This window comes from Egretta garzetta, unplaced genomic scaffold (assembly GCF_000687185.1).
Source record: "Egretta garzetta isolate BGI_Z169 unplaced genomic scaffold, ASM68718v1 scaffold256, whole genome shotgun sequence".
NCBI classification, from domain to species: Eukaryota; Metazoa; Chordata; class Aves; order Pelecaniformes; family Ardeidae; genus Egretta; species Egretta garzetta.
Window position 1 is genome coordinate 352408 of NW_009260073.1, and position 26672 is coordinate 379079.

Here is a 26672-nt window from a genome sequence, read left to right on the forward strand (position 1 = left end):
AACATGAAGCTACCATAAAAAGCAAACTATTTCCTATTATATCAGTCAAGTACCTAAGCTTGGGCTGTAGGCATTTAGGGTTGTTCAGCATCTAACCACTACAGTGATTTTTTTTTTTTTTCACACAATACGGGTACTTAAATTGTACCAAAGTCTTTCAGTTGCAAACACTTCAATACTATTATTAGCACTGTTTACCAGCCCTAAGGACAGCTAGCAGTATTAAAATCTTTCCCCTTTCAAAACAAGGGAACTGCCTCAAAATGCCATTTAGTGAATCGATCTCTTAACTCCCTGGCCCATGTTAACCTTCAGGCCACACTGAGAAATTATCTGGAAAAATACCTGACATAGAACACACCGAGCCTGGGACTGTGGTATAAATTTAACAGTACAGACAAACCAAGTCTGAACATTCAAGTATGCTCTCAGGTGCTGCCTGATTCACTGCTTGCTATGGGCATCGTCCTTGTAAATCTGAAATAGGTTTTAGAGCCAGAAGCAAGCAAGATAGAGGAGGAACAGAAAATGATACCTGAGCAACACTAGAGAACAGAATAAAATCAGAGCTTCTGAGTTGCTGGCAGTGTCCTAAAACAAGCGGTACAAAATCTTTCTGACTGTTGCCAATGCCTAAGTGAAATTACGATTATACAGCAATTTCAGGTAAATCGTTGGGATTTTTGGGTACACAACAACTTTCATGTTAATGATACACAACACGACTGTAAACCTAAATGCTTTTAAAATATTAAACCCATTTTAGTTTGTGATGGAAGAAGTATTATATACTGGTTATAAATTATCCCTGATTATCTGAGTGGGAAATCTATGTGGTGAGAGACTAAAATAATCATGGTTAGTTCTTCAGTGCTTTTAAATATGAGGCTGTCTAAAATTAGTGCTTCAAAGAGTATGAGCATAATTAAATATTCTTTTTCTTTAGACAAATAAGAATGGAAGAGAGAGCATTAAAGCAGGAATATATATATATATATATATTAATCTGTATTAATTTAGTGATCATTGTGACGTTAATGCTTGATGTGACCAAAGCTAAAAATGACTTCCAGCAGTTTAAAAGGAGTGTATTAATAGCTTTCTATATTACTTGCAGTATGTGCAATTGTGGAAAACAAATTAATACCCTGTAGAGAAGCCTTGCCTATGCAGCAAGGACATTCATTAATTTCTCCATTAAAAGATTTACTTGGCATTTCAATAGATCTGGAAATGTGTTGTAGCATTGAGACAAAGGTGGTAGTAAAAATGTTTTGAAATAACCTATTTGTTCTATGAGATGGTATACTAGCTGAGGCAGGAAAATTAAAAATAAATAAATGGATGCTGAAAAATAGTTTGGAATGAACAGAAACAATTTATTTTAGTTAAAATTTCTTGGCTAAGGTGAAAAAAATAATGAGGAGATCAATTACTGTCAAGTATCATGACCATTGTAAAGCCTATGAAATCCAACGTTGATTTTTAACCTTAAACCCTTAAATCAATTTTATCTTCTAAATGCTAACATGGGGCCTGACCTTCCCACTGACTTCAGTGAGTTTCAGAGACTGTAAAATGAATTTAAAAATTTCTATTTGATTGATTCTGTAACATCTTTATGTTGGTTTAAGTATGTTGGTGCCACTTATCCATTATTAGTGCAGCAAGAGAAGAGGATATAGAGAATAAAGTTTTTTGAGTTCTGAAAAGGTGACTTACTTCTAATCAAGCCATCCTCGACATAATTCTTGTTATTTTCTCTACTACTGATGATCAGACTGGAATAAGAATAGATGGGGAACAGTTAACATTTCACATATTTCTGAAGTTTGATTCCAATCAATCAGTAAAATTTTTTCTGGGTTTACTTCAGCAGAAAACAGGTAAAAAAAGTTCCATATTAATAAAATCAAGGAAGCATCCTTGTTAAGGTAAAAATCCTACTAACCGTACGTTTTTCTCATGTTGCTTAAAGCAACATTTGTAAAGAATGTAAAGAATACATTTGGCAGATATTATAGATATTGTCTTGAAAGACACTCCAGAAAACACTCCTCTTATCTGCTTTTCATAATCCACCCCCCTCCCCAATTGATTTATATATTAAATAAATAAGCTATTCAACAATATGGTATTCCATTGTTAAAACATCATAGAATCATAGAATGTTTTGGGTTGGAAGGGACCCCTAGAGGTCATCTAGTCCAACTCCCCAATTAGTAAACACTTACATCTCTTCAGGTCACAGCACCTGAACCAATATATTGTAAAAATTCTTAAATGTCATTTCAGAACATTGTCATCTGATAGTCTAACAACATTTGGGTCCAACAAATTGAAAAGCTCACAGGATTTTATTGGTGGTTAAACACTAGAACAAGTTCAAGTCTTTACTAGAAATGGCCTTGAGCAATCTGTTTTGAACCGGGGATAGGATTAGATGATCTCTGAAGGTCCCTTCCTAATCAAATTATGGAGGGGTTTATGGTTCTAGCATAAGCTAAAGATCTAGAATAGGATGGCAAAGTACAAAGTACATGAAGAAGTTTTACTGGACCATGGAGAGATATTCAGAGGAAACACATGCCCTGAAGGTCAAAGAAACCCCTAGGAACACTGCATGTCATGCTACACTATTTAAGGCAGTCCAGAAGGCCAACTAAAAAAGCCTTGTGGGCTGTGATTGAGTTAAACTTTAGTTTCGTTAATTTAGTCTGGTTATGCAGGTATTATTCTTGCGTAACATTGATCATTAAAGGAGAGGGTTTTTCCTGTTTTACTGTAAATAGTTGTTGTGGAATAACATCATCCAGATTTATTAGTTATAGCCTATATATATCAACAATTGTTGATACAAATTTCTGAATATGGTGCTGATATTAGTCTCATTGGTATAAGGTTTGTAATTTCTTTATATTCTTATTTATTCAATTTTATTTAACTTTCATGTAATAGAAAAAAAGGCTTTTTCCTGAGATACTCAGAAACAAAATTCTTTAAAATGTTAATCTAATGTATATTGTAATGGCTCACTGCAAGTTATGACTTGAGCAATATAAAGAATTATTCAAGAACATAATCTTAGATGTCATCATTTATCCGTGATACTGCATTCAAATTTGCCTCTTCTATTCATAGTATATGTTTCAGTTTGGGAAAATGCATGGTTTTCAATGTTATTAATATCTCTTTTTTTGTATTTCTTCCTAACATTGTGGTTTTGTATTAGTCCCCAAACCTAAGTAAGTAATTAATTATGGACTCCCTAATTTATCTCTTTCTCTGCATTATGGTTTTTGTTAAATTTAGTTATTTTGGTGGATGGGTGCCATACACTACACTGTTACTCTTGCTATACTGCCAGTAATATTTATTAATGCAAGATTGCTGAGTAAGAAATACAATTTAATGAACAGTGTTAAGAATGTAAAAAATGGTTCTTTAAAGGAGTCGGGTTCCTTCAAGTTGGTTCATCCAGAGTAGTGCCCTGTGGTTCCGTGTGATATTTTAGCTATTGGCACCACAGAGTGATAAGCAATATCAGAGGAGTCGGTCTGCTGGAGCGGGGAACAGCTGTATGAACACAGGTGGGATTCCTGAAGCAAACGCTACTCCCAGTTTGTTCCTTCCTGCTACACATAGAATGATTTTGACTATTGTGGGGCTATATAACATGACTCACTAAGCCAATCCTGAGGCACTGGAAAGTGCTCACTTCCTGAAGCCTTAAAAACAAAGCCAAACAGAGAGAACTACTTTTGCTTCTGAAAACCCGCTAGTCTTTTCTTAAGACTTCTGGTTAATTAAAAAGACTGATTAATCATAATTGAAGTATGGCTATTCTTCTGACTTTAAAATCTCTGTCTGAGTTTCTAATAAGTAAAGCATTGAAGAGACCACTTTTCTGAGCTTTTCTTGCTTCTCTTTGCCTTCAACTTTTTTCACAGGCACAGAAGGAAGCTGCCCACAAAACTGACACTATCGAAGAATACAATATATTTAAGAAAAATAGTAAAATTTCTTAACACTGAGGTGTCAGATTTTTTCCAAGTACCAGCTAATGCAAAAGGAACAAGACATCATTTCTTGACCAGAGTAGATGTTCTATTGAAATTCCTAGAGGTACCGAGACTACAGACTTTTAAGGAAAAATAACTTCCTCCAGGGAGCAGGATCAATCATACTTCACATTGGCAAAAGACTTCAATGCAGTGTGGGGACAGACAGTAATTTCACAGAAAATTTTGAAAGAGTGATAGATTCCCGGATCTAGTTTCGGTCCCACGGAATTACTGAACATTACATTACAGTTTCAAACAGCATCTTTAGGAACTTTCTTGGCAAGGCAATCTTTAACCTTCATCAGTGCAGGCTTTCTCTATTTCTATCTTTCTTTCTATCGCAAGCTTTCCATCTCTAATGAAGTTGAACACTTTCAACATTGGCAAAACTTACCTGTGAATTATACAGGGTTTGAGGCATTATAGAATATTTATTTTTGTAAAAAGGAGGAGGACATTGAGGTAATCACCTGTTCAGCTCTTTTAAGCCTCTATTTTTCATGCACCTTAGCTTACCAAAGACTTTGTTGCTAAAAGTATAGCTAATGCCAATCACCATGGTTTCATAGGAATAAGGTCTTATCAAACAAATGTGTTACCATTTTAAACAAAATAACAGATCCACTTGGTAAAGGCTGCTAGGATGATAGTGCATACTTCAATTCTCTATCGCATGATATTTTGATTTGAGAGCTTGCATTGCATGGAATGAAGTAAGTACACATCAAACAGAAAAGTTACTCTGACGAACCTCATAAAGTAATAGTAAATCGCTAGACATTCTCTAGTGGGACTCATTTCTAACAGGTCTTCCTCGGTTGATTCTGTTTAAAATCCATATTAACAGTCTTGTAAGGTCACAAAAATAAAACAAAGACTAGAAGACAAGGCTGACAATGTAACGAGTTCAATCTACTCAATTTATTAAAGAGAAAACTGAGACATGATTTGACTGATAGTTATATATACTCACAGTTAGAAGAAAGACCTGAGAGAGAGGAGCTTTTCAACCTTGCAGGAAAGGAATAATAAGATACAGTGAATGAATACTGGAGTTAGACAAATTCAGCCTTGGAAGTAATTAATGTGGCGTAATTAAAGACTTGAACAGCTACTATGAGAAAATCTGAAAATCTATGTGCTTTAGGAGGTGAGCCCAGATGATCACAGTGGGACATTACGGACTTGAAATCTATGCAGGTGTAGATTTTCTGACAAAATGCAACATAAAAATTGGTGTTTTCAGAATATACTGCATATGGTATATTGTTTATTGTATGTAAAAACTGCAATGTATTTCTTAATAACAAAGTTTATTTGAGATTAAAGAGAGACAGTTATGTAATGTCCTAGGATTGGCTACACATAACAAATATTCTATTTGTAATACTTATGAGTATTTCTTAAACATTGTCCATCCACTTCGTTTTAGATGTCCTATATCAGTAGTACTGACATTTCTATGCTTCAGGTTACGTATTGTCTTCTGTCTTAATTTCTGAGATGACATAACTTAGCTACATGATATGGTTTGCATTATAATGGCCTTCAAAGTTTGGGAAACACAGCAGAACATTCATTCCTAAACGGGAAGTGAGGTGCATGATGCAAACCATGGCTATAGGCTTGCCTGTCACTCCAGAAAAAGCCTTCAAAGTATCAGTTGAAATGGCATACTCACTCAGTTCTGCCTTGCTCTTTCTCCAGGAGGATTTGTCTCCCAGTTAAATTACCTGGCTGGTAAGTGCATGTCTTAGAATGGGCAGCATGTGAGCGAGAGACGCTCTGTCACAGACTTCCCTGAATCTCTTTCCAGAACACATGTTGATGGACCAGCTATTTTTAAAATTGTGGCCTTTCCCATTAGCTAGCATAGATCCCAGAGGGGGATCTATCACCTGAACAGATTGTCTTCTGAGCACACACATATTTTTAGCTTTTTCCAGAATCCAGGCACTTCTCCTGTGCTTGTGCCCTTTGAACTCCCTTGAATTTTGTCTGGCTTGGCTCTGAGCTGATTTAATACATGGCCTCTGCAAGACTTTTCTTTGGGTTTTTGTTTGTTTTGGAAAACTTATAAGGTTTCTGAAACATCGAGATGCATAATAAAAAGCACATGGCATTTCCAAAAATAGTGGACACCCCTATCTAAGTTTCTCTGCAGTGTGTGCTGCATGTGAGTACGTATGATGTATTCCAGATCAGTGCTGTGTATCCTCTACACTTTAAAGACAGATTTCTTGCCTTTTTTTGGTTGAAAAAACAAAAGCAAACACCACTGTGGAATAAAACATCTTTTTGATAGCTGTAATCCACTTACAAGGAAAACAAAATAATTCCCCCCAAAAAATCTCTCCAGAAAATAGACAAAGAGAGGCACAGTACCTCCTCAGTTTATAAAATTAAAAATGATAACACATTTGGATTCTCAGGAGAATGATAGTTGTCAGTAGAAATTTCATATAAGGATTTTTAACTGGGGATTTTTTATGAAGATACTGCTCTGCACTTTACTGATAATTTCTTAGCTACTTACATTGCACAGAATATGCAAAAGATACTGCAAAGATATGGACAAACTGTTGTTGCAGTAACTATAGTTGAAGTCTGTGAAAAACATGTTTCTACAACCACAGTACTTGAATGATAACTTTGGAGACTGCCAGAGAAGGAGCTGGAACTGGAGAACATGCTGAGACTGGTATGTCAGATTCATGAGCTTTGAAGAGAAGACAACAGTGGAAAGAGCTGTTCATTTGCACCTGAATTTAAAACGACAAACAAGCATTAAGGTGGACAGCCTGCTTGGTATAAAGAACTGCTTTCACAGTGGCAGCATTACTTTTTTCCAAGATGTTAACCCTTTCTTTGGGGAAAAAAAATTAATTGTTGATGTGTTTGCTTCTTTCTGAGTGTTCCCTAACTACTGGAACAGAAATTTTCCTTCTCATATGATCCAAATCCACGTCCTGCATTGACACACATTGCAATGTGTTAGTATTTTCACAAAAGCACAGGATTTGCAAAGGTTGGCAGAAAGCACCACATCTGGGAGAGCAGAGCATCTGACTACTGTGTCGCTGGGGAAGCAATCTGCCCTTTTCCATTTCTTCCCTCAACTGCTGCAAGTCTGACTCCCTCAGGCTAGGTTTCATACCTTGACCTTTGGACAAATACCATAGGTCCCTCCATACAACTGTAGCAGGCCAATGTCATCCTTCAGCACAGAGAAGAATTGAGTGTAGCCAGAACTAGAAAGATGTAGGTAGGGAACTTGGCTGGGAATTACAGCCTGTGCAATGCAGTTCCCGTACAAGATCCTATGTGCCTCGGAGCATGGAACCGTGAGGCTACAGTAGCATGTACTTCCTAAGATACTGTGCTTATATGGCTCGTGCTAAAGAAATACCAATGAATACATAAAATACAGCTTTAAAAGGAATTTTCTTTTTGCTTGGAAAAGGGTTGTGGTGAGCTGGAAATGTCCACCAAAACCACAGAAACATCTGTGACTTAACTGTAAAAACACTTTTCTAGAAAAATTGTGTTTCCTACAGAGATATAAACTCCCATTTATGCAAACAGGAACAAAGTATTGTTGAGAATATCATATGAAAATATTTTATTAACTTGGAAGCATTGCAGTGTAGTTCTCTCCTGGATGTTATATTCCATTTCAGCTCTATGTTTAGTACTCTCGGAGGGTTTGATTATGCAAGCAGATAGACAGTGTCTCATCCTGATGCTTTTCATAGGACTTAAGAGTACGTAGACCTTTCCAGGACCGAGCTAATTAGAAGCACTCAAGGTCTCCTAATGTTTTGTTTTACTGTATATGGCATTCGTTTGTATAGACATATAATTGACTATTCTGAAATACACTGATTCTCTTCCCAGTGTTTCCTAGCTACATCGGGAAGATAAGCACGATAGAAAGAGAGTAATTTTTTAGATAAAAACAGTAATAACACAGAAAGAAACTGATATAGATTCCCTTAATAGATGTGGGTTGGAAATTAAAAGAAAGTCATAAAAGCATAGTGGGTATGGTGCAATTAAGTATGATCTGATGTAATAAAAGGAGCAACTCATTTTCAGATGAAACCTTCATCTTTATAAAGCTTATTATAATCTATAGGTACTTATAATAACTGGAACTGGAAAATTCCTTGTCTGCGTCCTTTTCAGTCTCACAGAACTTTGTAAAACATTCCCAAGAGAAACATAGTCTTACTGTGTTGCAAGTGATGCTGCTTATGTCAATGGAAAAAAAAAAGATAAATCGATTTTCTTTAAAGCCAAATCTTTTTCTTGTTACATTCATGAACTGATTCCTCCACAAAGCAGCAATAAATACATTTCCAGAAATAGATTTTTTACAACCATTGTTTTACTTATTATATTGAATGGTATCATAGCTTTATTACAAGCTTGATCCAAAGTGAAATAAAATGGTAGAATTTTCACTGATTTTGGTGGGCTCTTCTTTTATTACTAAGAAACTTGATACCCTGTAAACATGTGCCATCTGTACCCTTCACAAGGCTTGCACCTCAGAGAGTATTTAAATGCAGAATAGTTTATGTCTTACTCCAAATTTTAGAAGGCCACTGTAACCTTACAGTGCCTCTAAGGATTGCCTTGCAAGTGAAATACTGACTCTAAAATGACCAGCAGGTGCAAAATTAATTCTATTAACTTTGATCTGTAATGAAACCTATATGACTAATCCTCCTTTGATAACTCGTACTGTCAAAGTCAGGTCTCACGTTGGCTGACTGAACTCAAAAATTCTCAGAGAAATTTGAGGCGCCATTTGCCTGCCAGTGCCAGCTTTCACGATACCGCTTTTGTTGTTCTTTGCCAATGTTGACCAAGCTGCTAGACTGGATATGCAAAGGGTTTTAATCTTCTCCATCTGTGTGACTGGAGTTTAATCTTACAGCTTTTCCTGAGTTCTCTAAAACATGGTATGTTCAGGAAGGATGTACTGGAAGCCAACAAAAAGAAAAAATGACAGGAAAGAGACCCTCCCACCCTCACCACAATGCCATATTCTTAGTTCCCCAGAAACAATCATGAGGAAAATCATATGGAATGGAAGATGCCCCAAGCATGCTGGCCACTGCCCAACAACTCCTAGGCAGACACCCACTCCACGGGATATACTCTGCAGAAGCTCAAGATTTTGGCATGTGCCAGAATGATGCCTCACACACAATTGGTTAAAGGTGAAGTTCAGTACAGATAACTTTACAGAATAACCCAAACATACTGAAAATTTTTACTTGCTCAGAAGCAGTGAAAATTTTTTTTACAAAAAAGATTAGTGCTGCTGGTAAGCAAAATGCTTCCCAAGAATGATTCAGATAGAAATTTAGCAGCCTTCATTACAAGAGAATTTTCAACAACTAGACCTTTATTCAAATCTGTATTCCATTTCTGCTGTTCCTTCTGGTTTATGCAGTCTATCAAAATTCAGTCATAAATGCTGGTGACGTTACAGCTCATGCTTAAAGGAACATGAAATGTTAAAGATCATACAGTTTCCTTGTCTTTGTATGATTAGGTTTTTTTCCTAACATTATTGACTTAATATATCATTTAATGTGCAAACAATATCTATTTTATATATTTAAAGCAATTATTCAAAATAGGCTATGCATTTCCATGAAATAAAATAAAAGCAATGAGTGTTGCATAGCCTGGCAATCATAAATGAGGCATTTCGCTATGAGTTTCTCCTGCTAAATATCACAAATCTGATTAACTGCAGCTTAAGCTAGATGACTTCCTTATATTGAGTAATTTGGCTTTAGGTGGACTAAAGCAACTATTTCTTTTGGTTTTTACTTTTCTACTTTTCTTACTTCTTTTCATGTCATCTTTGACAAAGAATATGACAGTGAAAAAAATTGCAGGCCCTTAAAAAAAAAAGCTGTAGCAAACCAAGTTATCAATATAGGGAATTCCTTTGTTACTTAATCTTCTTATGGAAATAATTATTTTTTGAAAGGAGGTTATTGGTTTCCTGGGATAACTTTTCTTACATATTTGCTTTGATGATATTTTCACTGGGCACCTCTCCCAAGTGTAGGATGGAGTTATAGAGCAAAATCAAAAATAGATGCCAGCAGTGTAAGGAAAGGGTCTTTATCTGTCAGTCAGTAAGATTCTGGTTGAAATCTTCCCTTGGGCTGTGTAGGAGACTTGAACCTTGGTTTTCAGTGTACAGATGCATGATCTTTATTAGCAGCTGATCTCATTAGATCTAGTCGACTATATCAAACCATTCAAACAGTCATGGATGTGGAAAATGAACATAGCTAGGAATGCCAGGCATTATGATAAGATGTGGAAGCTTCTCTGTTGAAACGGACATGGCAGGGAATGGATTTTGTGTCTGCTATGTGAACATTTAAAAACTACTGGCTTTTCTGGGATGGAGTATATTTTTTTCACCTATGAAAAATGAAAACAAAAAATCTTGCTGCATTGTTAGCATGGAATGAATATTAGTTCTAGATATCTTGAAATATTTTATGTATCAGGAAAACTGTTATCTAATCAGCTGTAGAAGTCCAAATGTTTGAATTGCACTGCAAAATATCAAGCAAAATTTTTCAGAATTTTAGGTAATGTAAGGTTGATATGTACTTACATAAAACAGAATTTTAAAATAGAAATCTGTCTAAAACCCCATTTGACTCTTTGTCTGCAAAAGAGGCAAATAGGAATAATGATAGGCATTGGGGTGGGGGACTTAAAAATATTTAATATACGGACACCTCCTCAGGCTGGCTTCTTAAATTTCTCTTCAAAAAGCTACACTGGCTAACAGAGGTCTTTCTGACTCCTCCATGTAAGCTACAGGCAGATGACAGAATAAATCACTGCTGGACAAAAAGGACTGCCTCTGTTCAATGTAAACTCTTATATTTCAGAATAGATTTGTTGAAGATGGTTAAGAATGAAAACAAATCAATTTAAAGTTCCTAGCAAATCAGAAAACTGCTAAAAATAATCTAAGTTTTTTTAAACCACGGAGAATGTAAAAAAATAAAAATTTTGTTTGGAGAGTAATGTTTCTAAAAGAAATGATAAAATTAGAGGAAAATTTGAAGCAAAATGTCATCATCTCTAAACAAGAAAATAAAACTATTAAATATAGTTAATCTGAATTTTTAAGAATATAAAATATATTAATTTAATATATGGATGTTGAGGTACCTACCTTTTTCAGTGAAAATTAGTTTTTCTGGAAAAGTTGTTACAGTGAAGTTCTCATATCATTAAGCATAACAACATCTGAAGTTGCCTCGCACAGGTGGATTCTGATATAGAGCAACCCTACAAGTACTTGTGCAAAGACAGAAATGACTACATGATGTCTTCTTACTCTGTTCTGCAATAACCAGGGGTGACACAGTTAGGAATCTGAGTTTGCTTTCATTTCTGAAAATTTTCAGGATTTCCTGAAAATACCTAAAATTGAAAAGTTGTGAAAATAATTCTGTATCTTCAATATTAGAAAGAAATAATTTGTATTCAAAAATCTGAATTTACTGGATCAAACAAATCAGCCTGTGATAGTGTAGAGTCCTCAGGATGCTTAAAACTTGAAACTACTGTAGAAAGAAGGAAAATTTGGCGTGGGGAGACATACACATGACTTTATTACAGTATGGAAACTTTTTTGAGGAAAGCATTTTACTTTTCAGCATTAGCAGTTTAGCATATTACTTTTGTTTAAGACAGAAAAGAATAATTTTCAAAAGCAGAGTTTCTCCTGATAAAGGAGCCTATTTCTTTTGCCTGGGGCTTACAGATGCTCACCGTAAGTTGCAGGACTTCATGATCTTGCAAGAAGACATGGGTACATGAGTCAGCTCTTACTTCCATAGCTGCTGCAACGTAGGAAAGTGGCCTAAAGCTCTCTTTGGATGACTAACATTCAGTAATCCGTTCAGCATGATACTACCACAGCTACTGACAACCTGAAAGACTGAAATGAGACTTTATTTAGGCATAAAGTTGAAGCATTGCAAAAATGTGTCTTTCTTGGCAACTTGGGTTTTGATTCCTGACAAGGAACTACAAAAACAAAAGATAGTCTCTTCCACTGAATGAATTTGTTGATTTTAACACATAGAATTCCACATGTCCAGCTTGATAAAGGGATTATGCTTTTTTTGTTGTCTGGGATGATGACAGCTGCTCATTTGCTTTCAAGTCATGACAGCAAAAAGAAAACTCTAAAATCCTTCCTTTCTTTTCTTTTGGAAAAGATTAGTTTTAACTTATTGTTCCTCTTTTTATGATTCCGTGAAGAGAATACAAAAATTGAGTATATGATTTTTGAAATGCTATTTAAAAGAATAATTGGCAAATAAAATATTCTAATTTATACAGTGCCCTGGCTAATAGTAGTTTTATTAAGAAGAGGTGTTCTTTGATCCCCCAAAAAGTGCTTGCTTACAACATATGAGTCAAAAGGACCATATTCTGCTTGTGCATAGCAATAAAACACATGATAGAAGATGGGCCATAATGTTTATTACTGCTACTGCTTTTTAATTGCAGCTTTATCAGCCTTGGACTCAGAACTGAACTGAAACACTTTTGTTTTATCTCTAATTTCAGTGAATAACTGATAAACCCAAATGTGGCTGTACATTTTGTATGATATTCATCCCTTTTCCTTACATTTCACATGTTCCACTCTTTTCTAATTCAGAGAGTCAGCTGATTTTCCATCTGACTTCTACCTTTCGTAATCATGTATTGTTGAGAAGATTTAATGCATGTAAGAGTGTTTCTGCCCAGAATTTCTACTCCATTTTGCAACTTACAATCACCTGTACTTATCTTCTGTTACCTGTGACCAGCTGGTTTTCTGCCTTTTGAAATTTTCTTGTGTAACTACTTGGTGATTTGGTCAATTGGCAACCTGATTGTTCTGAATTGCTTTTATGCCATTTCTCCACTAGGCTGCAAAGGAATTATGAGGAACAAAAGCAAGCTTCTCCTGCCCATTGGCACATGCATTTCTTGCTAACTAGCACATGGAAGAATACACTGAAGTGATCCAATATGGCCAGAAGAATTTATGTTTGATTTCATGTATCTGTGGCATTAGTTGTCATCATCTCTATTACCACCTTCCTCTTCTGATTTTACAGAGGGAAATTTTTGCCCTCATCCTTTTGACTGCTTTGAATCTGTCTCCCACAGTGTACCTCCCAGAAGTTGGAGAAATAATCTACTGTGAATAGGACTTCCTGTAAGTAGAAGCAAATTGTTCTCATTTGATCTAGTCCATGAGTCAAATATGGAATTCTTAATCTTCACACTTCCTCATGTGCTCTCCATGGGCCTGCTTCTATAGGCAGATCACAGAATTGTTTAGGCTGGAAAAGACCTTGAAGATCATTGAGTCCAACTGCTAACCATCCAACCTAACACTGCCATCCTACCACTAAACCATGTCCCTAAGCACTTCATCTACCTGTCTTTTAAATACCTTCAGGGATGGGGACTTGACCACTTCCCTGGGCAGCCCGTTCCAATGCTTGACAACCCTTTTGGGGATAAAACTTTTCCTAATGTCCAGCCTAAACTTGCTCTGACACAACTTGAGGCTATTTCCCCTTGTCCTATTGCCTGTTACCTGGGAGCAGAGACCGACCTCCCCGGCTACCCCCTCCTGTCAGGCAGTTGTAGAGAGCAATGAGGTCTTCCCTCAGCCTCCTCTTCTCCAGGCTGAACATTCCCAGGTCCCTCAGCCGCTCCCCATCATCCTTCTGCTCCAGATGTGACAAATGCCAGCACGTCAGGCTTCTGAGATTTCTCTCTGGTCCCATGTAAACAGTTCAGCTAACTGACATACACAGCTTATCTCTGGTTTAGCATGTGGGAAACCTCTGAGATATGGCAAAAACTGGAGTAAGAACTGCTCCTTCTAGTTGCACTCATGAAACTGGTCAGTGCATTGCTGGATTTCCTGGAGCCTTTCATCAAAGCTGTAAAGCTGTTCGTAGTGACAGATTGTGCCTCCTGTTCCACAAATCTGTTTGTGCCATAGTAAAATGAAGCTCTACACTACTAACCTCAAATGACATTCCTAAGTATTCTTGTCTTCACCACATACCACTGAATTCTCAATAGTATGTGCTTTCATTGCTTGGTATAATCAGCAATGGCTTTCTCACAGGGTGCTCTAAGGCTTCTTTTCAGCATGCTTGGGCCTGAAGGCCAGCCTAGGAGTATCATTCCAGGGATACAGGCATCAACCTTTTCTATGTGGATGTATTCCCCTCTTGCACATGTCAATGTTCTACAGGCAAATGCAAGAATCTCAGGCTTCACTTCAGTCTTGTCGTACTTAAGGACCTGGCTCCTAACCTGTAATTTTTTCATTCTCTTAAAAATTTGTGCTTTGATCTGACTTTTCCCCTCCACATAATTTTTTTTTTAACTATCACAAAATTTCTCTCCTTATGGTGGAAAGCTGTTGTAGCTTGGGCTGATGATCACTCCTTCTAAGTTAAAAATACTATAAAGAAAAGAAAATGTGTCTATTTTTCCATATCCTTATGCTATTTATGTTGTAATATTTCAAGGGTATGGCAGTCTCCATGGGGATTCAAACTGAATGATGGTTACTGAAAGATGTGGCAGAGACAGGCAAGGGGCAGGATGGTCCTTTATACAAACGTGTAAAAACACAATCAGTGAATTTTTATTTCTTGGACAAATCAAGTAATACAGTTTTAACATTGATAATGTTTTCAATACTTCAATGTTTTTGAGTTGGTAGGTTTTGAGAATCCTTGGTAGGTTTTCTTACCGCTATTAAAGTCCTGGTCTTCTGCGGTAGGTGCAAAAATTGCTTCTTCTTTACAGGTTTACCAATTCCTTCTTCAGTCACTCAAGCCAGACAGCTATTACTGCACTAACAGCAATTTTCAAGCAAGAATAAGGGAAGTCCATTCTTAACCTCAATTTTGCTTGTACATGTCAAATTCTCTGAATAACATTTTATGTATTTCTAACTGTTTATACTTTCCCAACAAAGCAAACATTTTTATTAACTTAACTGAACACACAATTCTCTTCAAAAACTTCTTTGTTAAAATGTAATGAGTTTCTTAAAAGACTATTGAATATTTTGTGCATATCTATAATAGATTGAATTAAAGACTTCATTAATTCATTAAGCTGTGGACATATCTGATCAGCTTTCATCATGCATGAATCACTGGTAGGTTTGATTTATATCATGGAAGTTTGAAACTGAATTTTTCACAATGTGAGAGACCATGGGCAAACTTAATTCCATTAGCCTGTGTCCTCAGTGTAGTATTAGGCACCTCTGGAAGGCAGAGGAGCACAAACACTGCTTTGCTCTGAACTCTAGTACCAAATTTGGGGCTGCCTTTTGATAATCTGGCTTTAATATTTGCTTTTATGCTTTTATTCCAATTTTATTAGTTGTCTGCTTATTCTCTGCTTCCTTGCTGAGACCGAGCCTCTAGCATATTCTTTTACCATACGCGGTATATAGTGGAGATGGTGTTGTTTCTACAGTATTATAGGCTTGGTGACATTTATTCAACATGTCAGCCCTTCTTTTTTCTTTTCCAGCAAGTTGCACCAGGAATGGTATGTACCCTTTGGGTTTTCAGTTTTCTGAGGCAGGACAGCACAACCTCTGCACAACACGTATCACTGCTTTCATACAGCAATTTACACACACAAATCCACCTCCCCTTATTCCCAGAACTGTCATATTAAAGCTTCTCTTCTCAACAAGATAAACAGATTTGTTTTTTCGCCCCTCCTTTTTGGATTCTGTCTAACTCAAGTGTGTCGTATAAGGGAGGGGAACAGACTCAAACCTCAGGCTGGATTAGGAGGAGCTGATAACTCGTCTATAGCTGTCTATATTTCCATGTACCTGCTGGCATGGGAACCGATGGGTACCCTTCCCCCAAAGACTGCAGATAGAGGAGGATGAGCTTTGCCTACACCTATCTATTCACAAGACCAAAGATGTATGTAGCTTGTCAAAAAGTGTGAGATTTAACCCTGGAAAATGGCAGCTGCTGTCCCAACATTTCTGTGCACCCCAAGTACCGTCTTCTTCAATGGTTCAGTCTCCTGTCTGCCATGCTTTCATCCTTTCAAGAGGGCTTTGGTTCATTTTTTTGGTACCAAAATGACACCAAATATAGAAAAAGATGATGTTTTCCTTGAGAAACAATAGCATATATTTAGCACAGTATTTTTTGTTTATCCCCATCTTCATTTTGAAAGAAGAGAGCAACCCTCCCTCCCCATCTCAGATGTTAGGATGAAACCAGCTCTTCGGAACAATCCATTCTTTCTCCTTGAAACCTGCCCAGGGACATAGTAGTAGCTGATATCAAGATGTATTTTCTCCGCTACTTTGAGCAGCATTTTTGTAATGGGAGGTGTAAGGGGCCTATGTTGTGTACGCATAGCAAGCAGATATTTATTAAGAGTACTGTAGCATTTTAAATACCTCACCTCCTTTCCAGGGCTCCAGCACTGGTTGCCATGGAAACAGAGCTGAGAACCAGAAACTGGCAGCTGAAATTGCCTCATCTGCTAGTGGCTGTGTCCATGTCTAGTCCTGCTTCCATGGAAACACATGTCAGAGCAGCAAACGCAAGGTAATGGTTTCCAAAAACTGCCTTAAAAGTAACCCTGAGCTTACTGTTATTTTGTTTGTGATCCTCTCCCCAGCAGGCCTGTGTAAGGAGAGCTCTTGAAGTCTGCAGTGTTTACAAGTTTAAAATAACTAAAGGGAAAAAAAAAGGCATAAAAACTAAAGGTATCTGTCCTCTTTGATTTCCATAATATGTTTCTGGGAGACAAACTGGTTAAATAACCTTGTCCTGCATAGTTACATTAGCAACTGACTGTCAGAATTATCTTGGACTAATTAAGTGTCCTTCCTTATGGTTGTTGTTTATGCTGAGCATTTTAGAAGCTGAGCAATGATTGGCATGGTTTAGCTAGTTAACGAGGCCTCATTAATTCTAGTTAACTAAGCCTCATTAACCCTCTGTTAGTACCCTGCCATAGCACCTGAACCAAAATCCCTCACACACACAAAAAAAAAAAAAAAAAAAAAAAAAAGATCAAATTCAGGTAACATTTTTAGTTTTCAAAAGAACTAACTGCAAAAAAAACCAGATAATGTTCTATGCATTTTTTCCCCCTTTTTTTTCTCAAAAATTGTAATCTACTCTCTTTGCAAATTTCAGCTGGGTCTAGCTCTTCTGTTTTGCAGCAGACTTGATATATTTAGAAGTCAGGAGGCTGACAGTGGCTTTCTGAGAAAAGATGCTCAGTTTTGAAAAGGTTGAATGGGTTGTCGCATGTTTAGTTCAAGTACCTGTTACCCTGTTGACCTTTTGCATGTGTAATCTTCTGTTTCAGACAGGTGAGGGACCATTTTTTATCCCCCACTGTTCCAGAAAATCTTCTGCTTGTTGCGATTCTAGATGGTTGGAGAAAGGCTAGCAGAATGTTAAATTATACTTGAATGGAGTAAATTTGTCAGCGTTGCTTTGCGGACATCAATATCTTGTAAGACATAATGTGCTCCAGAATGCAGGTGCTTCTTCTAACTTGCCATTAATCCCGAGGAAATCTTGGTGTCTCAGTAGCCCTTGCTGAAAAAAAAACATCCATAAATAGTCTTTGTTAAAAAAAAAACAACTAATCCGGTTGAGATAGTAGAAGATGTAGCTGTGTATCAGAGCTTGAGGTTTTTGTGTAAGATCCGTGCTTTGTGTGGTAGCAAAGACATTGCATCCTGAAGGCTGCATATTAACTAATACAAACAAAACCCCATTTGAAACGTCCAGTCATTTTATTCTAAAGCTTTCTGTAAACTATCTAAAACTTCCTAGAGGAATACGGTCTACCACTGACTCATGCTTTGACTTAATACCTCTCTCCCTATCTATCTGGTAGGTCTCAGATGGTTTCCTAAATGTTTTGATGCAGAGAATAAAGAAAAGAAAGCTCTCTGTCTGCAGATTCCTCTGGGGCTTACTGACCCACCAGAGAAGAGCAGAGCATGATTCTGCCTTGGGTTTAGAGACGGTCAGAATGACCTCAGCTGTGCAGACAGGTGTTAACTGTATGCGCACTATGTTCCGTGCCTTCCACCACTGATGAATTTTTGCCCTCTTTTTTTTTTTCTTCTCTTTTTAGCTGAAACAGATGTTACTATTGTTCTGAAATTCTGAAAATGTAGCTCTGGTCCCATAAGCTGTAAACAAACTGCGTTTCATAAAAAAGAGAAAAATTCAGAACCATAATTAATGGATTTTCTTTTTCTCTTGCTTTTTTTCCTATTTGATATGGCTCTTGTTCCACATCAACAGTTTTATTTCATCTGGTCATTAAAATTACTGAGAACTGTTGTTTCTATCTCCATTCTTCTATTTTTTTCAGAAGACTTTTATTGTATTTTTATTTTATTTGCTAAGTTCTTGAAGGAAATGTCAAAAATGGGTCTGTGCCCTAAACATATGTAGAAAATGAAATGTTTGTGCTGTTTAAAATAGCTGTAACAATATCATCTTTATAACATATTTGGCCTGGAGCTGATACACCACATTTATTATACTATCTACCAGTCATTGGCATTTTTTCTTAAACTTACTTATTGTTTAGAATTTCCCTTATTTCTACTTCTATTAATGTAAATTAAGTTTTTTTATATCTATCTCTTACCTTTTCTTTCAGTATACTTAAACCATGTCTGTTTATAAATCCATGCTTTTAAGCTTTTTTCATAGTCAAACAAGTTTTCTGCAATTTCTGTGCACACCTCTCTGTGTGTGTGTGTATTCAGTAACTTTTTAACCCACTAAAAGGGAAAATAGGACATTTTTACAAGGACAAAATAAAACTGTGTTGAACTTTAGTAGATTTGTAATGAAACTGTGTATGTGCCTACTTCTCTGTTTTTCCTTCCCCTCTTGTAATTTCCTAAAATTCAGTTAAGAGTCTTTCTCCATCATGCTTCTCACATACTGTGATCCTTTCATACTTGAAGTTATATATATGAGATGCATGAAAATCAGATTCCTTGGATGCAGCCCCTGAGTTTTGTGCCATTCCACATGCAACACTTAGGCAAATCCTCCAATGACCTAATTTGTGAGTGTGCATCTAACCCCAAATTTCAATGTGTGTATTGAGAAGAGAGAGGGAAAACACTTGAAAAGTGAGATGCAGAACAATGTGCTCACAAGTTACTAGGCGCTTGCTCAAACTGAGAAGGATGTTGCTCAAAGATGTCAGATGAATGCCGTCTGTGTAAAAAACTCAGGGTTAGGTGTGTGTTCATAGCGGTAGTAAAAGGGACTTTTTCAAGCATGAATGCTGGAGCTCCTGGGAAGTTGCTGAATATGTAATGGAAGATAGAGAATGCACAGGACAGGTCTTAATACAAAGTGCTAGTTAGGTTGGAAATGAGATCAGAAAAGGTATCTGCCTCTTGCTTTTTTGTGTGTGTTTCCTTCCACTGCCTCTTTTTCCTCAGGCTGTAATTTCTTAGAAGTTTCTCCTAAACACATCATTTTATGAGGTACTTAGTTGCAAAAGTCCTCTTCACCTGTCTTCACAAGTCCTCTTCTGTGCTGAGGCAACAAATGATGCTGGGCTATTGAAATTGCTCAGCCAGAAAGCTTTAAAATGTAATTATATATTTTTAGATTTGGAGGTCCCTGTTTTCCTCCTTTGAGGAAGACAAAAATGCAGATCATCATACTGAACAGCTGGGAAATGGTTAAGAAAATTGTAGGTTAACCTCTCTTCTAGCTTTTTCAAGAATGAGTAAATCAGTGCATTTCTCCATACTGGGAGAAAGTTCCTGTCTCACAGACAATCCTGGGGTAAAGCGAATATAAACACAATGACAGAAGTGGAAGGATTTGAGACAGAGTCTGATCTAATGCAGTTCAGTTAACAAAGCGTGCACCAGTTTAAATCTACCTTATGTTGGTTCCCTCAGTCAAAATGTCTGTGTGCATGTGAAAGACTGATGACAAGATCAGTCTGTCTGCCTAACAGAGGCCTAGATTTTCAATAGATTCCCAATCATATAGAAGATTTTCAAATACTGTCATAATTAAACCAAAATACTTTCTGATGTGAAGAAAGAAATATGGAATACTCTCCCAGTAGGGGACTGATCAGACACTTGATTCTACTTTCATTAAAATAGTCGTGGTTTTTTCCTTATGGAAATACGCAGTGTCTCAATTGCATGATCCTAACAGCTTTTATCTGTATTTTTCATTTTATTGAAATGAAGATGCAGCTTTCTTAAGGTAAGTATTGAGAAGTGTTGACACTGATGAGCCTAACATAATCTGGCTCAACATGTCAATACAATTGGGCAATCTAGTTGAATACTTTTTTTTGAAAGAAAAATTTTATCATATGAGTTTTAAATTTTCAATGTTGAATACAGCAATAAGTAATCAAGCCATCTGCATGTATTGGAAGCCCATTTCAAAATCTTCCTGTAGAAATTTCATTCCCTATTCAGACTTGGATATTTCTGATTTTTCTGACTGCACATCTTTGCAATGGAAGATACTTTTCCCAAAACCAAAACATCACCAAAGGAATTTCTTGCCTTTTGTTACTTAATTACGTTGAAATTAATATAGAGAAACTGGATATTGCATGAATGGTAATAGCAATCAGAGTAGGATGCTATTAGGGAAGTTTCTCAGTGCTATTTATCCTGCTTCAAGCCATCTGGAGGCATCTGAATGTGCCATTGGAATAATTAAGAAATATCAAGAACAAAATGGTTTTAAATGAATTTTAATGACAAAACTAATTAGGGGACCATTCCCATAACACACAACAGTCACCGCATGTTACTAATGTGTCACAAGTGAGATCATTTTTGAAGGATAAATGGTATATTTCGCAAATTCATCTCTCAGCAGTATCTTTCTGGATTTTTATTTTTATTTTCGATCACAGAATTTTTTTTTTTTGTAATTAATGTGTCTGAAGTGCATGCTATATTTGTTTCAACAGTAGCTCCTTGATATTTTTAAAATAAAAAAGGTAAACCTCATTCTTTTCCACTTGAGGGGTGGGGTTGTCTAAGTATTTCCTTTACTTAATTTTGACATTTAGTAAATCTAAGCTGTAAAGTCATATACCTTTTAATGGGAACTATTTGATCATTTCTAGCATATGTTCGTTTACGTGCAGCCAATGACATCTCTATTATGGGTTCTTCTAAGCCATTCCTGGTGCCAGCTAATTGAAGAAAATATTTTCAAAAGATGCAGTACTCTTTCATTAGTCAGGGGTAACAGTGTAAGTGATAAATGATAAAGTTGATGCTTTCTTCAGAAGGAAATTAATTTGCATCATGGAAGTCGAGTGGTTAACTTTCATTAGCTGGGAACATACATATAAGACTTGATGCAAGTTTCAGTTTTTAAACATAACTGGTAGCTGTTAGATAAAAATAATAGCAAAAAAATTCTGTATGTTTCCTTTTCCTTATGCTTGTTCTTTGCACAGAAAAAAAACTCTATTGCAAAGTTAAAATATAGTTAGTTTGGCCAAGTGCTTTAAAATGTTGTGGCTGAATTAGCAATCATTTTCTCTTTCTTGGACATGAGATCAAAGGGCATTTTGTGTTGAAAAGCTTGTCTGTACATCTGATAGCAACTCTTTCTGCAGAGCATTATGCCAACCATCTGATCGTAACAGCTGGTAGCAAAATCATAGCCCAGAGGATGACTCTCTCAGAAAGACTGTATGTGATCATAATGTCATAGGGATTATTAAAAACCTCTACACTTGACGGGAAGTTTGAGAGTTTGTGGTAGTAGAAGAGCTGGTGCAGCCAGGGCCTCACCAGAACGATGGTTGTACTAACTGACTTAGTCTCAGCAGAAGTAATGTCACGGGAAATGGAAATAGCAACTTAATAGAAGGCACAGGTATCATGCTTCATGCAGACTACAGGCACATGTGTTTTTATTGTGTTTGTGCTTCTTCATAGTTACATGTTAAAAGAACAAACCTAGGAGGACTTAAATCTATTGCCATCTTGTATATCTGTTTCTATACCAAAAGCTAGTAACACTGCAACACTACAGTGAAGGAGAACCGAAGAGATCTGATCTATTTAAGCAAGAAATTCAGTCTCCTGTGCTTTTAGGCTGTTACCTCAAAGCATGTTTGTCTTCCAATAATCGCGTATGTGCCCTATTCCTGTGTTACCTGAATCCATTGGACTGCGCTGTGTTTAGATGATTTAAACAACTAAATTAAAAATAGAATCATGCACAGGAGCAGTTTACTGAACACATGAAAAGCTAACTTACACATTTGTTGGCGACTTACTAATTACTTTTTCTAGTTGATGTTACAAGGATTTTACAGAGAAAACTTGCACTCCCTATTCTTACTGTGGCTTGAGATCTTACTGTGGCTTGAGATCTTACTGTGGCTTGAAAGCCGTGTTTAAGATCAACCTACGCATCTGTTTGACTCTAATAACGAACCACTTATTTAAGCAGCTTTTGAACTTATCTTACATATTAATTACAAAACTATTTAGAAATGGATCATTGATGTAAAATTTAATTATCTTACAATTATTCAGTTGCCATCAAATTCAGTTTGTGTTAAAGTTCAGTGATAATTTGCATTTCAGGAAAGTGTGATTCTATTTATTAATAATTTTATGTTTATTTCATAAGTGATCAACCTTTAAAACAAGTGGTTTTTTTAAATGTTATGTTTTATTCTTGTATCTCAGATCTATCTACCAAATATTACTTCTCCTTTTAAGTCATTAGACAAACATAGTGTATATCTATGGAAAAAATACACTATCCCTGAGGAGAGCTGAAATATAAAAAATGCCTGTCAAAAAGAATTTTATATCCCTGAAAGAAGAAATTAAAACCATCTTTTTTTTTTTAACAGAAGCAGAAAGTATTTGTTTGTTTGTTTCATATACCAGACAGCTAGGGCATAATAATTTGTAATGCAATTCTGTAATCTCATTGCATTTAATATTTGTCAGACTTCTGTCAGACTTCTTAAGTACTCATCAGAGAAGGCCAAAATAAAATATAAAAACCCTCTTATTTACCACCCACCATAATTTTTTCTTCAAATGTCATTGCTATATCTCTACTTTTATGAAACATGGCTCATCTACCAGAGTTATGTAGTAAATTAAACTTTCAAAGTTAAGCTATTTCATACAGATACCTCCTCCTCTCAGAAATTCAACATTAAAAAGAATAGAAAACTCCTTACTTAAACTGAATGTTACAGTAACAAGTCTTTAAATGGCATACAATGTCCTCTGCCATCACTGAAATTTGGGAAAGGTGAATCCAAATTAGATTGGATGCTGAAAAGGACCAGGACGGTGATACGAGAAATGGAGAAACTATTCTGCAAGAAGAACTTTAAGATGTCTACATGGAGAAAATGAATGTATTGTTGAATTTTCCAAGCTGGTAGAGATTCCAGGGATAAGCCCATACAGAATGACTTAACATTTACCAGTATGCTGAGAAACAGGTACTAGTCTAATGGTGCTGCATCAAAGTGGAAGGATATTAGCTCTGATACAGTGCTGTGAAAACGGAGACACACAACCTCCAGAACTGGTTTGATTGGTGTGGTTTCTGGAGACTGTGTTTCAGGGTTTATTATACCCACAGCAGCCACAGGTGACCACATGCCCTAAAATCCAAGTTTGATTTATCTTGTGTAACAGAATTAAATCTGGCATTTACTCTAAAAAGATGAGGAAGAAAAATGCTATAGTAACACCACTTAAAATGAAAGACAACTTTTATACAGAGAAAAAAAAAAGGATATCAAGCTGTCTGTAGATTAATTTATACTGGAAATTAGAAGAAAATATGTAAAGATCAAAGCAGAAAGATTTTTAAATGGTCCTCTGATCAAAGGAGTTGATATAAGCAACCTAACTAGTTCTTGAAGCAAAACCTGATCTATTTACAGCTGGGACAACATGGCAAGGCTGTTTGTAACCACCAGTGTGCCTCTTCCTCTGCCTGTGTCCCCATGCTGTCACCATTGTAAGCACCACAGGAGAAGTGAAAGTGCATAAATAAAAAATATACTGGTAAATTAGACATAAACTTTGCTTTACATCTTGGTAAATAACCAAAAAACCCCAACAAACTATTGAAAAAGTAGAAACAAAGATCAACAAATCTGAAACAAAGACTCAAAGAATCCTCTTTATATATGAAAATGCATTATATTCCATTCTTCCTAGGAGATCAAATACAAAATAGAAATCCAGTTCTACTTGAGAAACCTAAGAAAGTTTTATTAGGAAATAGTGATGCTATGTGCTACTTTCCTTTTTTTTAAAAAAAACTATTAATAATTTATTCTTAATCCTGTGAATATTCGTGCTTTAATCTCAAATTTTTTTTTATTTAAGACAAAAAAGTAAAAAACAAAAGGTGAGGTGAGGCAAGAGGTTTCAAGAAGCATGAGCCCTTCGTCTTTCCTGGCTCAACGGAGGTCAGTGGGGAAATTGTTTCCCTTGACCTTGCTAGGGATATAATTTAATATCTATACATCCCATCAGTGAATACTGCAACCTATACTGCCGCCTTGATTCTTTGATGTGGGTGGAGACACAAACTCTGTGTCTTGAACTCACTGGTTGGGAGTAAGAGAAGTGAAATGGCATCATCAGGCAGCTGCTGTATGAACAGCAGTGCTGGTTCAAGATATCAGTGGCATTCAGCTCTTTGCTGTTGTCCCTCTTTTGGATACCTGAAACAATCTTCATAGAAATTCCAGATTAAGCTGGCTGAACTGGATGAAAGCCACCCACAAAGCATGCCAGTCTCTGCTTGGTCTCAGCTGTGATTGTCAAGAGAAAACTGCTGCGAAATGTATGGGACAGCAACACCTTAATCCACTTTAACAGCAGCAACCATTGCCTGTGGTTTGATTCTTCTGTGTGGTTAGATGGGTGTCAGGCAAGATCTAGGTCCAGGTACTTCTGCCATATGTAATTTCTGGGCACTGTAACACTGTTTGACTGAAGACTATAGCAACATGAATGGAAGAATTGCTATTTTAATGGCAAGACTACTGAACATTTTATGAAAAATTAAAAAATAAAGGTAAAAGGACTATTGTAAAATTTATGGATGTACTTCAAAAATGCATTTTCTTGAAGGAAACCCATGTAAGTATCTACTATTCAGACATATCTTTCCCGACACAGCAAACATTAACCTATTTCATATAAAGGAAAAGATTGCCTCAGTGTCCTATCAGGTCAGATGTATTAGAGGACAAGTAACCACGATTCAATCTTTACAGACATGATGCTGCTTATGGAGTAATCAGTCTGGATAGGCTATGGTAAAATGAGAACGCATTTAAGCAGAAAATAAAATGTCTTTATTTCATTTATTTTGTTTGTTTTCTTTTAATGGAAAAGAAAGCAACTATTCTTTAATTTTACTGTACAAAGAGACTTGCATTGGTAGCCTTGAGAGAATTCTATGTAGAGGATATATACCACCATAAAAATGTTAATTTATCCCTCACAAAAAGCACAAAAAATTGCTGTTCCTTTCCATTTTTCAACTGTATGAATTCTTTACAGCTATTTCTACAAATGGTTCATGAGAGGAATTATTGTCCCATTGCTCGCTTGCAAGCATTTATTTTGACTACTCAAAATTGTAACTTTTTTATTAACTTCTGTGCCTTTGATTGCAGAAACCTCAAAAATAAGACCAATTTTCAGTAATGGAAAAATAGCATATTTTTTACTGAACTAAGGTGTACTTAATCAAAGTTTCTATGAACATTCTTTCCAGTCACCCTTGTAGGGGGCTTGCCTGTAAAATGCTAAGGCAAAAAAATTGGAATGCCAAACTCATTTAAAAATACATATACATATATATATATATATATATATATATATATCCTGCCAACCTGCACCTTGGGGAAAAAAAAGATCCAGCTGCTTATGAACCACCCAGATGCAGAACAGCTCATGTGACTTTACAGGAACAGACACCCTGGCATTGAGATATGTGCTATTCTTTTTTGCTTAAACAAACTTTCTACCCATCTATAATCTATTCAGCTGTAGTGGGGCTGCCTGCTACTTAGTTTTATGCTACTTAGGGTTTTTTACTACTACATAGTTTTCTTCATAGCAGCTCATATGGTGCTGTGGTTTAGATTTTTGACCAAAACAGTGCTGATGACACATTATTGTTCTAGGTTTGCTGAAGAGTGTTTGCACAGCATCAAAACCCTCACTTTGCCCCGCTGTTGAATAGACTATGGGGCATGTAAGAGGCTGTGAGGGGGCCCAACCGGGAAGATGATCTGAAATAACCGAAGACATATTCCATACCATATAATGTCAAGCTCAGCAATAAAAGGGAAAAGAGGGAGTCTTAGGGGGCTACCCATCTTCTGCTCAGGAACTGGCTACCCATGTGATCTGGTGAGTTGTTGCCTTTGCATCGCTTG